Below are 5788 nucleotides of genomic sequence, written 5' to 3'. Positions count from 1 at the left end.
ACTCTTTGCCATCCTGTGGACTCTAACTCACCAGGCTCCCCTGTCCATAGGAGTCTCCAGGCAAGAATGTGAGGGTGGGTAGCCATGCCTTCTTCCAGGGGATCTTCCCAACCCAGAGATCGAACCCACGACTCCCGTGTCTTCTGCATTGCAGGCGGATTCTTTACTGCTCAGCCACTGGGGAAGCCCCAGTAAGAGAGTACCTTGCTCTTACAGAGAGCTTTGCTCCCAGCACAAGAGCATAGACTGGTAATAGGGCAAACCTGGGGCTGCTCAGGTGTGGGATAAGAGGGTGGTCAGCAGATGACTTCACTCTCCCTGGGGAATTTCATTTACACTGGAATCTTCCTATCTCCAGCAATACAGAACTGAAAACCCTGATATCTGGTGGAGGCTGGAACTTTGGGACCCAGGGGTAAGACTTTGTATTCAAGGCAGAATCACTCCCAGATTACTCAGTCTCATCCAGACGTCAAGTGCTCTAAAATTCTCTGACACAGGTTGTCTCTAGATTTCAGGTATCAGTTTAGGTATCCCTTAACTTTCTCATCAGAGTTCTCTTTGAAGTTTTTCCTTCCTTGATCATAGCTCTTACCAGGCTGTATTTTAACTGACTGTCTACTTATCTATACCTTCCTCCAAAAAAGCTCCTCCAGGGCAGAAACTATTTTATTCATCACTATACCCCAGCACTGCTACTGCTAAGTCACTTCAGTCATGTCCGACTCTGTGTAACCCCATAGACAGCAGCCCACCAGACTCCCCTGTCCCTGGGATTCTCCAGGCAAGAACACTTGAGTGGGTTGCCATTTCCTCCTCCAAAGCATGAAAGTGAAAAGTGAAAGTGAAGTCGCTCAGTTGTGTCCGACTCTTGGCGACCCCATGGACTGCAGCCTACCAGGCCCCTCCATCCATGGGATTTTCCAGGCAAAAGTACTGGAGTAGGATGCCACCAAATGTCAAATGAACGCCTTGTAACTTCAGTCCAGTAAAGCTTGATCTTTCCTCTGTCTCATAGGAAATGTATGAGGCTTTTGGGCACGAAGTCACCCAGAGCAACAAGCCCAGGTTGCTGATTTCTGCGGCTATGTCAGCTGGCAAAGGTACCCTTGAGACTGTCTATCAGATCCCCGAAATTCAAAGTAAGTAACCTCCAGGCCTGTGGGCCCAAGTTCAGAGCTAATTAACCCTGAGACCTCCCCCATAGATTGGCTAATGCTCAGATACCCTGGAGAGAGAAGGCTCTGTCCCAAAAGAATAAGATGATCTCAAAGCCTGAGAGAGACATGGGAAGCCAGTCAAAATTCTTAATGACAAAAGGCTACTTGGAAAAGTTAGTTGAGTTTCAAACTTCTATAAGACCTGAAGGTCTGAGTGCAATGAGTTATTGGTTATAGATTGTGCGTCTTCTATATATCAACTTTTCAAATAAAGGTGAGACAGAATGGAGTAAAGAATACTAAAGCATAATCCTTCATGACATGATTACAAACCATATTCAGTTGGGACTAGGACCTTTAGGGGAAGTAGGATGGAGAGTATTATTTTCCTTGGGTCATTTTTCTTCTCTTGTATCCTACCCCCCACTTCCCAAGGTACATGGACCCCATCAATGTGATGACCTATAACCTTAGGGTCTCCTGGGATGGTTCCACAGGAGAGGACAGCCCCTTGTTTTTAGGACCCTACGACAAGGGAGACAACAAATACTTTAGTGTGGTAAGTGAGGATTTGGGCCAACCAGCTCTGATGGATATTTTCAACCAAGTTGAGATCTCTGGCCAAGGAGTAAAAGGGAGCCTGAGGAAGCTTTATGGACAAGATGAAGATGATAAGCTTTCTTAACTCAGTTCATGTTGCCTACTTCCTTATGCCTATGATTAATTGTACTCATTTATCTTTTACACCAGAGGAAGCAGCACTGTGGTTTGGGATAATCCCAAACATTGGGGAAAAAATATAACTATCATTTTCACTGATGTTAAGAATACATTTCATGATCTATCTTGCCCTTAATCTTCCTCACTTTTCATCCACTTTCTCCCGATTCTATAAGATTGATCTTCCTGACTTGTATGGCATAGGTAGCTATATAATAAACCTTCTTAATGATTAGTAGATGTATAAATTGATTAGATGTGATTTCAGTGCAGAATTCAACCAGAGACTTTAAAATTGGCATGGGAAAGTCTCCCAGGGGAAAACCCTATGCTTAAACATTCTGAGATGCCATATTTTGCCAGTTGTGGAAATGAGAGGATGCATGACTGAACTCCAGTTACATCCCAAATGCCAAGTCTAGTATGAGGGGAAGAAGGATAATGGAACATTTCATTCCTAATTGACACTGAGCCCTGCTACCTACATAATGTACCTCTTAACAAGGGTGCCTATAACACCCAGTTCCAGAAGGGAGGGTACACCTTTCCCTTCTATGAGGCTGGGTTATGGAAGAGTCTATGTCCAAAGTGGCTGGGAAACTGAGTAGAAAGTGTTGACTATTCCACAGGCCTCTGGGCACAAGCTTAGCTGCTTCTTAGTAAACATCTTCCTTACCTTTCCTCTAGGATTATGCAATGAACTACTGGAAAAACCAAAATGCCCTGCTGAGAAACTGATGGTGGGCTTTGGGGCTTATGCCAGTACCTTCACTCTCACCAACCCTGCCAACCGTGGCCTGGATGGTCCCACCTCTGGCCTGGGGGCTGCCAGAGCCTACACTCAGGAGGCAGGGACTCTTGCCTACTTTGAGGTAATGTCCCAGAGGGCTGGGAGGACCAAGGAGATTGACTCTCTGTCCTAAAGGGTAAAAATACTTCCAAAAAAGAGAGAATTTATTCTTTGATTTCTAATCAGGGTACCCCATGTTGCCTGCTCTGAGTGTATGTGGTGGGGAGGGAAGGGTAAACTATTAATAAAATATCTTAAATTTTAATCTTTTAGAGTAAATATGCATGATTAATACTAGTAATGGTTAACATTTACCAAGTCCAAATGGATAGCCAGCTCTGTTGTCAATGATTTTTATATATTATCCTATTTAACACTCACAATGGTGAGATGGATTTAATCATCTTACACAGAAGACAGGGAGGCACAGGGGGATTAAGAAACCTGCTCAAGGTCACAGAACTACTAAGTGGCCAAGCTAAGATTCCAACTAAGGTTGTCTAGCTCCAGCATGTCAGACCCTAACCACTATGCATTAGCATCCCCTTGTTGGCTCTTTTGTGACAAATATTCTTTCAAATAAAGGAACAAATAAGCTAGATTCAAAGGGTAACTGGGGCACAAGGCACAAAGAAGCTGCCCTGTTCCTTATGCACATATGGGTATTGGCACACCCAGGAATGGCAGGAATTCAGGCCTCATCTTCCCAGCCAGCGCCCTTTCCACTGTGCCACCCACAGGAGGAAGAGCAAGGAACCTGGGTGAAATGGGAGCCATGCACTCTTGTTTCCAGTAAAGAGTGGGTGGGGTGGGAGTGTATTCCAGAAAAGAAAGAGAGGGAGAGGGAGACATGAGCCAGGCAGAGCCAGGTCCATCTGAGCCGTGATTGCTCCTCTTGCCCCAGGTTTGCTCCCTCCTGAAAGGAGCCACTGAAGTGTGGAATGCCCCCCAGGAGGTGCCCTATGCCTACAGGGGAATTAGTAGATTGGATATGCCAACCCCAAGAGCTTCATGATCAAGGTAAGTCCCTCCAAACCCTACCTTCTGTACACCTGGGAGAGGCAGGGAACCTCCCCTCCAAGTATATTGGAATTAGTACAAGAAAATACCAAAGAGAGGAAAAGCAAAACCCAAAGTGGCCCCAAGGTCTTGACCCAGCTGCAGAGCCCAGCAGTTGGAACAGCCCCTCTGCCCCTCAGCAATTGCAGCTGTTTCCTCCCTTCCCTCAGCCCCTCCCCCTTCCCATACCCGGCCCCCATGCCCCTTCCTGAACTCTCCCCTTTGACCCCCTGCCCTCCTCAACTCTACAACTCTACTCCTGATCCAGCTCTCTGACACTCTTCTTGCCACAGAACCACGGAGTAGATCTGAGTTCCTTCCTCTCCTCTGCTCCTGCTTACAGTAACTTCATGCAGGAAGAACCCAAAATCTGGAGATGAGAGATCCATGGGGCCATTAGGCATCTGCCCACTGGCCTTTCATGCTCTCATCTGGATGGTTACTGTTTATCAGACCCAAAGCCCTTCACTCTATACCTCATAATCACCAGCTCTGTCTCTCTGCCCAGACACTTGCCATGTGAAGGGCCCTGTGTATTTTTTGCCACTGCAACCCACTCAAGCTCCATTTCAGACAAGGCTTCTCAGAAGGTGGCTGGTAATACAGAGAGCACAGGTAAGACTCATTCTCCCTGACTTGGTAGTCCTAAAATCTCTCCCTGTCCACAGCTATGTTCATGAGTCCTTCAAAGTACCCGGGGAAAGCCATTTTCCATTCCCTCCTCTCCATGGCTGGATCATGGCCTTCCCTGTCATTCTGCTGGAGTCACTCCCTGTGCTTGTGCAAAGGCCACCCTACAGTCCCCCTGATTCTCTCCCACAGGCCCAGTGGCTGCTGAAGAACAGGTTGGGGGGCCATGGTCTGGAACACTGGCTTGGATGACTTCACAGGCACTTTCTGTGGACAAGACAAATACCCTCTCATGCACACCTTCAAGTCTGCACTTGGCGTCTCCACTCCTGGTGAGTAGTGATGCACCTCTCACCATCCACAGGATGACAAACTGGACATGGTTAAGGAGGAAAAAAAGACTATCCAGTGCTCCCCTCAGCCTGGCCTCAAAGGAAGCCTCCTTCAGATCTTCCACCTGTCCTAGCATGTCCATGGGCACTGGCATTTGTGACTCAGAAAGAAAGACTCAGATGGCTGCTATGGGGCAGCCCTTGGGTGGTGAAAGGTCCATCACTGTTCCCAAGAATTCTTCTTGTAGAGCTGTTCTGGGAGCCCCTGGAGAACATCCGGGAGCCTGGGTAGGGAGGGGACCACAAACACCTTGTTTCTGTTCTCATCTGTCCAGCTCCAGCCCTAGGAACTATGTGGAGTAAAGAAGACAAGCCAAGGAAGGGATGCCAAAGTTAGATGATGAGGAAAGGGATGGAAAAAAAGACAACTCTAAAGGGGTCCAACTGGCCCTTTTTCTGAGAGTGGAGCAGAGTTACAATTGGTCTCAGGATACAATTTTGCCCCTAACATAAGGTCCAGGGCACATGCAGAAAGCAGAAGCAAGATTGGGGTGGGGGGCAGGAAACCATGGGGACAGCCAGTGCTGACTGATGGACCATGTCAGGTCTGCCGGTTCTTTCAAATTTCAAGTTATCCTTACAGGTGCTCTTGGAGACCAGGCATAATTAGTCTATTTAAACATAAAAACTAGGGAGGTATTAGTCAAAGGGTGTGTTTCAGTTGTACAATATGGATAAATCCTGGAGATCTATTGTAGAAACAGTAACTATAGTTAACAATGCTTTATTGTATACTTTACAGTTTGCTAAAAGAGTAGATCTTATGATACGTGCTCTTATTGCAAAAGTTAATAATAAAGAAGGTGAGAGGAGACTTTTGGAGGGGATGAACATGTTTATGGCATTGATTGTGGTAACCATGATGCGTACTTATCTCCATCTCATCAAGTTGTGTGCATTAACAGTTTTTTATATGTCAGTTCAGTTCAGTTCAGGCACTCAGTCATGTCCGACTCTTTGTGACCCCATGAACCGCAGTACGCCAGGCCTCCCTGTCCATCACCAACTCCTGGAGTTCACTCAAACTCACGTCCATT

At 46.7% G+C, this 5788-nt stretch overlaps 1 pseudogene; it reads left to right on the top strand.

Annotated features, from left to right (window-relative positions):
• The first annotated feature begins 1021 nt into the window (after nt 1-1021).
• Nucleotides 1022-4851, top strand: LOC109555947 (acidic mammalian chitinase-like; annotated as a pseudogene).
• Nucleotides 4852-5788: the final 937 nt, after the last annotated feature.

The sequence above is a fragment of the Bos indicus genome, chromosome 3 (assembly GCF_029378745.1).
Source record: "Bos indicus isolate NIAB-ARS_2022 breed Sahiwal x Tharparkar chromosome 3, NIAB-ARS_B.indTharparkar_mat_pri_1.0, whole genome shotgun sequence".
Lineage (NCBI taxonomy): Eukaryota > Metazoa > Chordata > Mammalia > Artiodactyla > Bovidae > Bos > Bos indicus.
This window is presented reverse-complemented; position numbering and strand designations above follow the sequence as displayed.